Source organism: Belonocnema kinseyi, chromosome 4 (assembly GCF_010883055.1).
Source record: "Belonocnema kinseyi isolate 2016_QV_RU_SX_M_011 chromosome 4, B_treatae_v1, whole genome shotgun sequence".
NCBI lineage: Eukaryota > Metazoa > Arthropoda > Insecta > Hymenoptera > Cynipidae > Belonocnema > Belonocnema kinseyi.
The window spans coordinates 38,987,716-38,998,355 of NC_046660.1; positions in this window are offsets into that span (position 1 = coordinate 38,987,716).

Sequence of the window (10,640 nt, forward strand, 5' to 3'; positions counted from 1 at the left end):
CACATCAGAGAAGAAAATATTGTAGCCATGCATGCGCAGTAGTTTGCAGCACACCACGTTGGTATAAATGGCAGAAGCGAGGGCAAAATCATTCTGATATTTGGTCACAGTTAAATGGTTGCAGTACATAACTACATAAAAAACAAAATAGGAACTAAGTTTAAATTATTATTATTAGACCATTATGCCATTTATGTTTCTGGGTGTTCCTGAATTTAGGTCAAAAAGTAGAATTAGGAAATGTTATCTAATTTCGAGAAATATAACGTAGACATTTATAATCTCAAATTGACAGGAAACTAAAATTTGAAGCAAATGAATTTGACAAGAAAAAGCTAATCTTGTCGAATAAATTATTAAAGAAATTGGAGGTTAAAATTTCATGAGGTTTTAAATTTATTTTTGGATGATGATTTGAAATTAATCTATTCATATGTTGTGGTTGGTGAAGTCGAAATAGAATAAAAAATGCGTTAATCGCTGAGTTTAAAAAAATTCTTGAATCCTATTTTTGTTTTTTAATTTGCATAATGTGCCTAATTCTTATTATTTTTCCAGATACTTTAATTGATCTTATATAGGAGAAATGGAATTTTGTATGGTGACCTGAACATGAAAAAAATCTAAAAACTCTAAAAATTGTGAAAAATATTTTTCAACATAGGGAAACTTTCTTGTGTTCAAAACGGACTTCCAATAAAATTCAAAAGATCAGATCTTTTCTCCTTTTCTAGAAAAAATGTGAACTTTCTTAAATATGGTCTAATTTTACTATAAAATATTTGCGAAAATAGAGAAAATATTAGATGAGTTTTAATTGGGATATATGAATTCTCTTTTGAACTTTTTCGTTTGAAATGGTAGAAAACGATATTACTTTAGTCTAAATATTGACAGTATTAAATGTGAAAACAGTGCATATTATTCAATATAATTTTTACTCCTTCCTTCCTTCCTGAAATAAACTATATTAATTTGTTTAAAATGTATAATGTTTTTGTGATGTTAACATTGTGAACTAATAATTGGTACCTGTACCCTAGCAAATTAGTGATTTGGCAAGGCAAGATCTTTAAGTGCCTCCGGCAATCACGACAACATTCTCCTCACTCGAGTTTGTCTACAATGTGCACTTTACTAGATCATGTTCAACTCAATTACATCAAATGTCTATTATAATTATTACTGTACCTTAAACTGGGACCGCTTATTAAGATATTTTAAAATAAAGTTCAAATTTTGTGAACAAAATATACGCTTCCTAACATGAAGTGGTTCCAAAAAAATGCATAAATATAATTTAGGTGGAGATTTTTGTTAAATAAAATATTACTGATACTTATATCTTAGTTCCAAAAAAGTAATTTTTAATGCTATTTTTTACTTTTGAACAAGGGTTATAATTTTAACTGCAGCAAATGTTACTAACAAAAATAAAAAATTAAATTTTCCACGAATGCGATACGAGATATGAAAAAATGTTAACAAGCCAAATTATTCATAACGAAAGGATAAGCACATTTTCTTGAAGCCGTTTTTTATAAGACGCATATTTGTTGTTTTAATCATAAAAATTTGTAAACAAATTAAATGTTCCTAGTTTGCGGTCAAAATATGTAAGATGCAAAAAAAAATAATGAGAGAAAAGTTGTTTTTCCGAAAAAGATCAATACATTCTCTAAAAATTAGTTTTTGATAGAATGCATAGTTTTGGTATTAATGGTAAAAGATAACTATGAAGAAACATAACATTTTTTGGCAAAACGAGACAAGTTACGAAAAAAAATTAACAGGCAAAAGTTGTTTAGAAAAAAAAGAAGATCGACAAATGTATCACAAGCTATTTTTTGATATAACGCACAGTTTTGGTATTAAATGTAAAAAATAACATTGTAAAACAATTAAAATCTTCGGAAAAATGTTAATCGAGAGCGAAGCACGAGATGCGTGACGAGAATGTGTTCGTTAAGGCCAAAGGAGCTTCAAAAAAAGAGAATTCACAATCATCAAATTAAAGTTGTCGATACGAGAATTAAAGAAATCCGTGATGGTCACTTTTTACATAAAAGCTTTACCCTTTACTAAAAAGGAGAAAGTAGCTTATCAAGTCTTGTTTTGCCAATATTTTTATTAATGAATTAGGCACGAAATTTCAAGAAAATCATTTTCACACAACTTGCATTTGATTTCAAAAGATTTTTTTATGTAAAAAATGTTGGTTATCTAGTTCTGATTGTGAATTCTCTCTTGTTGAAACAACCTCGGTTTTAATAAAAACATTCTGATTGCGGATTTCGGGCTTCGCACTGGATTAAAATTTGCCCCAAACAAAAAATTTTCGACTTTATCTTTAACTTCATTAGATTGACTGTATATTATATTAATTTCTGTAACTCGGACCGGAATTGTTTATTTAGAGATTGCAAATTGAAGCAACAATGACATTTTTTATGATTATTTTAATACTTGTTTCTTAGTGGGAATTAATCTTTACTCGCAGTTACCATGTAAAATGTATCATATCATATCGCCTGGAAATTTTTTTGAATCCTCACAAAACTATGCCTATTTTTTTGTATTTTGAATAAAATATTATATTTTCAATATTACCCCCTTCAGTTCCTTTTATAGGGTCCCAAAAATAACTTGTAAGTAAAAAAATGAGTTTTGCTAGTTGTTAGCGCTACTTACGATTATTTATTATTGCTTACGAAATTCCTCTCTGTTCGAAGACAAAATTGCTACAAAGAATAGTAAATTGTTAATAAAATTTAAGCGAACATCTTATAATTAGCATAAAGTTATATTTTATGTATTATAAATAATTTTCATTAAAAAACACAATAAAATAATAATTAGCGCTAAAAACTCGAAAAACCTATTTTTCACTTTTTTTTCGAGGACCCTATAAAAAAGACTTATAGGGTTGATATTCAGAAAGTATTATTTTATTCCTATTCTATGTTTCATTGTGAAGAGAAATGTAAAGTTTTATCTTCATTCAATTAATATTGACGATTCTGAATAAAATGTACAAAAATGTGTTTCAATTGAATTTGTTTATTTGTTATGTAATTCTTCACGATTATCGCAAAAACTATGCGTCTTATAAAAAAGTGATTAATAACAAAGTTTCAGCTCTTTTTCTTTTGAAAAACTGTCATTGATTAATTTTTTGTTGTAGCTTGAGTCGCTTGTCAAAAAATTTAATTTTTTATTTGTAATATTGTTTTTTACGAATAAACTAAAAACGACGTGTCCCGTAAAAAAGTGATCAATAACAAATTTGTTTCTTTTCTTGGGTGCTCAATTTTTGTCAATTCCCGTTTTGTTGTAGCTTGCATAGTTTGGCAGAAAAATTGAATTAATGTTTTTTATTATTATCTGTACAACCAAAATTTAAATTTGTGATGTTTCAAGAAAATTTCCAGCTTTTATGATAATCTTTCAGTATTTAGAAAAAAGGTGTTTCTTGTTCTAAATGTTCATTTTCATTTTTTATTTTAGATTTTAAAAATGCTATAACTTCGATTATTTTATTTTTATTAAAAAAAGTAGTGAAGATAAATTGATAGAATTTTAGAGCTCTATGTAAAGCCGTCCATTGAATTTTTGCATCCTCAAAAAATGGTCCAAAAAATGGATGAAAATAACAGTGAAATACAAAAATTACATGTTTTTCCAAATAAACCAAGGTTCGAAAAAAAGTATAAACAAAAGAGATACGCCTAAAAAAGATCTATACATCAGTAATACACTTTTGTTAAAAGAATACATTAGAAATTTAAAAAATTACTTTTAGGAAAAATGACGCAAGTTATAAAAACTTTTTTTTGACCAAATTTTTAGCTTCAATTTCATGTACACATTTTTTTTGAACCACTTTATGCTAGAATACCTATTTTTGGTTTAAATCGTAAAAATAGTATTGGAAATGAACAAATTAAGTTAATGGAAAAACGACACAAGTTGAAATAAACTGTTAAATTATAAAATATTTCTTACAGAATGCACATTTTTCAAAATACGCAAATGCGTATGTTTTAATCAAAAATCCATTTATCTTACCCTTAGCTTAGTAGTAAAATATCTTATCGTAAAAGGTTGGTATGAATCAAAGCCTATTCATCAATACCTGTACATTAGCATATTAGCAATTAAAAAACTTATTTTTAATGGCGTATATACAAGTACTGACGTACCAACCAATCGTATGAAGATAAATTAAAATGGGAATAAAGGGTACCGTATTCATAACCTTTTAAAACTTCCAAATTTTCAACAATACCGAATATTGAAGAACACATACCTTTATGATTTTCCAATTTTTTTCCAGACCACTCTAGTTTTTTTGCAATAACTAAGGCAAATAAGCCATAATATGTATAATGTAAAGATATAAAAATTAACGGATCTTTTTAATGACTTGGAAAGAGATTAAAAGAAACGTGTTTTGGTGAGCACACACTTTTTTAATATGTATATATTTCTACTGCATACCATTCAGAAGGTAACCATAAAAATCAGAAATATCAAGAGAGTTGTAGCAAAGAAATATAAAAAATAATCATACTCACGACTTCGGTAGATTTTAGGAAGTCATTAAAAACAAGTTTATGATTTTTTGTAAACCTCGTATTTTCTTTCGCTGAATTTAAATATGGCTTCAAAACAAATACATTTTTTCTCCCTTGACCGCCTTGTTAGCATCTCTGATGCGCGTTAAGGGCTCAGCGAAAAAGCCATACCCTACAAACTGCAATTCTAATTACATTCCTGTATAAAATGAAAATAAAATGAAGGATCTAGATTATGCACACCACTACAAACGTAGCAGTGTTGTTGCATGTGTAAATCTTTGTATGCATTGTATTGTCACACTTACGGCAATGCATACAGAAAGGAATACCCAGTGGGCACAAAATTTTGCAGCGTCTTTACGACATCGTTACGACAACTTTACGACATCCTATCTCCATGTAGTTTAGGTGTCTTTACTATATCGTACATAAGTCGTAGGATCTGACGATGTCTTTACGATATCGCAAAGACACCGAAACGACATGGACATAGGATGTCGTAATGATGTCGTAACGATGTCGTGAATACGTCGCCATATTTTGTGCTCACTGGGTAACTGAAAATAGTGAAAAGTGCTCAAATACTGATACGCATTATTATTTTTGTTTGAGAACTATTTGCTGCATAATTTCTAACATTTGAAGGCATTCATATTTATTATTTTTCCATTTGCTTCTGATAACGATGATTTCTTAGGAAAAGAACGCCAGAAAATGTGCCAGGGTATATGCACAATGTTAAAATGATCTAAAATTAGTGACACTTTCAAATTTAACGCATGAAGCGATTTAACAAACTTTTGTTCTTGCTAAATATCCTACTCCTGCACATCCGTCTATTTGAATGAAAAATGTTCTTCAGTTGACTTTACCATTCAACAAGAAATAAATTATTATTAACATACAAAAAATACAATAATGGGTTTGTATTAGTTTAAATATACTTTGAAAGTTTTTTTTTGGTGTCTGTCATAACTTCTATCTATTCAAGTGAGGGTCATATTGTCATGGTATGGGGATATCATCCACTTCGATTTTATACTTTTTCATATTTTTGATATTAAATACACTATTATACCGAATAGTTTAAATAATATGTTTTAGATCTGGTTATACGATTAAAGATCTAGGATATATTAGAGGTGAACCACACACTGTATTTGTAGCATTAAGTTTGATAAATCCTCTACTCTTGGGAGTGAGGAGTATTATAACAAAAGGGAATTCTAGAGTATTTTCATGATTCATATGCAAAAAGAATGGTGGCCCAAAAAATCACATTTGAGAAATTTTACCAGGCTTGTTGGTTAAATCGTTCTCGAAGGCAAATAAATGTTTGCCTATTTTTTTATTTTTGAAAAAATGTATCTTTGAAACTAGCTCTGGCCATTTTTATATCTTATGCAGTTTAACATATAACATGTTTTCAAATTTTATTTCTTCGATTTTGGACAGGAAATTATAAGTCAATTTATTTGATATTTGATATACTTGTTCACTTATCAATGAATATTGCATTGATCGCATTTTTATATCTCAGAAATATTATTCAAAAGTTTTAGGCATATCAAAAATGGCATAAAATGGCAATACATGAAGGCTCATTTTGACCCTCAGATATCCTTGTGTAACTTGACATTTTGAAGAGACATTCTTTAGACTGTTCAGAATAGATTTAAAAAAAAATGATTACAAGTATAATTAACATTAAGTATAGAGTAAGTAAAGCTGATAAAAAAATGACGCATTTAAGTTGAACACCGGATGAAGGAACTACAGGTGGACGGCTGCAAAAAAAGTTGATCCTCGGTCGGTCCGCTCATTGTACACCGTATTTGCTGCGATCCCAAGCTGCAGTCCCTGGCAATGAGTTAAATAGCAAATTAATAATAAGTTAATAAATCTATAGCTGCTCTCTGTGTTGAATCTGGAGTTGGTGTCAGAAATTCATACTTCAAATCAGGAAACTTTGAAGCCTCAGAGCGAGTTCTAAAAATATTTTGTTTTGAAACTAAAAAAATCGGCATACATTTATTTGCCTACGAGAACAATTTGGTCAACAAGCCCGTTAAAATTTCTTAAATGTGATTTTTTGGTCTACCCTAATGCGCTGTTTGTGGAAAAACAGCACGAAATGTGGAAGTCACTATGGAAAAAATCCTCCATGTGCTTCTGCAGAATAACTAAAGTTTCGTATTTGTTCTTTACATTTCTCAACATTATCATGTAAGGGCTAATTTTTAAATATTTTAAAAACGAAATTAGCAGCTGAATAATCATGGACGTTTTATTCGATCGACAGTTTCGGAATAACTTCGATTCCATGTTTCTTAAGTGCCTGAAATAGTCCGACGCCCGAAAGGATTAGTAAAGGCCATATCCGGGTTAACATGGGTGATCTACCTTAGAGGAAATTCGGTTCATATATGAATGGTAAGTTGCTCTCATCATGAGACATATTTACCTTAAGTGCTAACTTGAAAAAAATTTTCACAGAAGTTATAAAATTTTTTCGAAAAATAAAAAATGTCAATTTTCTCGAAAATAGCTTAATTAATTTCAATGGTTCAAATATATATATTGCACAAGGTATCACAGCAGTCCTAAGAAAATCAAGAGTCAATTCTGGTAATTAGAAAAAGGATTTTTTTTTAATTTAGAAAAGATAAATATTCGGTAACATTCGCCAAACTATTTTTAAGTTTGCCCAATGTATACCCCGTGGAGGTTGTCAGTCAGGTTTGTACCTCTTATTACTATATACATTATACACCATAAAAAAACTATATACACTATACAAACAATATACATCTTAATCTAAATCTGTACTGCCTTGAACAACTATATTTTTAATCTTTCACCCGCTATATATATATATATATATATACATATATACAGACGGCTAACTTTATTTATTTACTAAATACCAAGATAACAAAGTCAAGTTCTTTTACTTTCTTTATTTGTCTGACAACCTCCTGAGAACCTACTGAGACGCGGAGAGAGAATCGATCCCAGGAACCCGCGCACTGTGTTAGAAAAATCACCGAAGATACTGGCGTCCTATAAAACCTCCCCTTTTATGGGCAATTCCTTTGCCAGGTCGTTTGGAGAGATTATTTAGACCCAACTTATCAATATTGGTATTTGAGCCAAACGTCTCTCTTAAAATTGGTAAAAGAACGTCCACTTAATTTGGTGACACTTGGCCGCTGTTTCCCAGTCTTTTCCGTCCATAGTTCGAACTCTATTTCCTGACTTTACTGAGACTTTTTCCAGGGACGATTCTCGGATCTAACCGTATCCCGGTTCTCAAGCCGACTGTCCGTTTTCTTGCTCGCGTTCCTCGTCTTGCTGCTGTTTCCCGTCGGATTTTGCCAACTTCTTGCGAGGCTTACGTTGATTAATTGGTGCCAACGGACGAGCTCCAGTGATCCCAGATCTGAAACGAGACGTGGTCCAATACTATGACACGTCTATGTCCGTGTGAATATGGTAGGAGATGATATAAAAGCATGGGTTGCGCGCGCAACCCATTTTCTCCTCTTCTCAATTTGAAAACTCGAAGGTGCATGATTGCCGGTCGGAACACTTCGGCGGTTCTATTTATATCTCTATCTGCTTTGAAATAAAATGAAGAGATTGGGATTTTAATATTTCTAGATTTCGATGCTTCTATCAAAAATTCAACTACTTTGTTACAATTTTTATTTCTTTTATTTGAAGGTTCATCTTTTTCGTTGAAAATACATTTTTGAAACTGAGAATTAATCTATACCATTTTTGGTTGAAAAATGATGTATTTTGTTAACAATTCGTCTTTCTTTGTAGAAATTAAATTGCTTTATGGAAAATTTATACTTTTTTAAAATTAAAAAATTTATTAAAATTTAATTGACTTTTTTTCGTAGAAATTTAATCTTTTTGGTTAAAAATGTATTACTTTTGCACAAAAATGCGATTGTTTGGTTAAAATATGAACTGTACATCTTCTTGGGTTTAAAATTCGATTATTTCACTAAGAGTTGAACTACTTTGTACAAAATACGTTTTTTTAAACAAGGGTTTATAATTATGTTTGAAAATTTAACTATTTGGTTGAAAGTTTAACTCTTTGATTGAAAACTCATATTTTTCGTTTAAGAAATTCAACTTTTTGTAGGTAATTCGTCTTTTTGACATTAAAATTAAATAATTTTGTTGAAAATTCATGTATTTTGTTTAAAATTTATCTTTTTTTGTAGATCCTTAATTTACTTGGTGGAAATTCATGTTACTGGTTGAGAATTTAACAACTTTATTACAAATTTGTTTTTTCGATTAAAAATTATTTTTTTATCTGAAAATGTAACTATTCTAGGATTGATTAAAAATTAATTGTTTTTATCTGGAAATTGAACTATTCAATTTTTGGTTGAAACTTTATCCTGTACATTGTCTTAGTTAAAACACCAATTATTTGATAGAGAATTAATTTAATTTGTTAAAAAGTAAACTTTTGGGTTGGAAATTGATATATTTTGTTAATTAGATTTTTTTTCTAAAATTAAAAAAACTGCAAAATAAGGAAATTTCCTTAAAATCTTCCGGATTCTTTTTTTTTAATTTTTCAAATGTTTTCAAATAATCACTTAAAATTTATTTGTTAAAATAAAAAATCATTTTCAATGTTCTTAGCAATCACAACATTTTTTGTCATTCTTTTTAAATACTGTACAATTTTCGAAAATCTTTTTTTTCTGCAAAAGTCTGAATCGTGTTTCAAATTATTTGAAATAATTTCAAGTTTTAAATTAATTCTGAATCTTTTTTTAAATTAAGATTGTAGCGTTTAAACTTCAAATTTAGCTCATTACAAATTTAACAATTCAAGGATTTCTATTTCGAACCATTCTGTTCAAATTTGTATAGTTTTTAACAGTTGTTTGTACTGGATTGTTTTAAATGAATGAACAAATATTGCTGATAATTAACGAAATTTTCTTTTTTTAATGTCAAAAAGACGAATTATCTACAAAAAGTTGAATTTCTTAAACGAAAAATATGAGTTTTCAATCAAAGAGTTAAACTTTCAACCAAATAGTTCAATTTTCAACCATAATTATAAAACTTTGTTTAAAAAAACGTATTTTTTTTACAAAGTAGTTTAACTCTTAGTGAAGTAATCGAATTTTAAACCCAAGAAGATGTACAGTTCATATTTTAACCAAACAATTGCATTTTTGACCAAAAATGATATATTTTAAACCAAAAAGATTAAATTTCTACTAAAAAACGACAATTTAATTTTAATAAATTTTTTAATTTTAAAGTCAAAAAGAGTATTATCTACAAAAAAGCTGAATTTTTAACCTAATTTAAAGGCAAATAGTTGAATTTTCAACTATAATTATGAATCCTTAATAAGAAAAAATTAATTTTTTTACTAAGTAGTTCAACTTTAAGTGAATAATCGAATTTTCCACGCAAAAATTATAATTTTAATTTTTAACAATATAGTTGCATTTACAACAAAACGACTTTGCAACCAAAAAATATTTACAGTTGATAATTCAACCGAAAAATGTAATTTTTAATCAAAAAGTATAAATTTTCCATAAAGCAATTAAATTTTTACAAAGAAAGACGAATTGTTAACAAAATACATGATTGTTTAACCAAAAATGGTATAGATTAATTGTCAGTTTCAAAAATGTATTTTCAATGAAAAAGATGAACCTTTAAATAAAAGAAATAAAAATTTTAACAAAGTAGTTGAATTTTTGATAGAAACGAAGACTTTTTTACAATATAATTGTATATTCAACAAAATAATTAATTTTTCAATCAAATAATTGAGTTTTTATCCAAACGAGATGAATTCCAAAATCACCAATTTCTTTAATTTCTTTCAAATGCGGATCAAGATTTAAATAAGACTATTAAAATGTAACATAATTATAATAGTATCATTCATTATATACCAGGTGTAGACATATGAAACCGGTATTTTTTCAAGAAAAAAACACATTTATTTCAAGAGAATGATAACAAATATTTTATTCAAAGTATGCGCCCTCG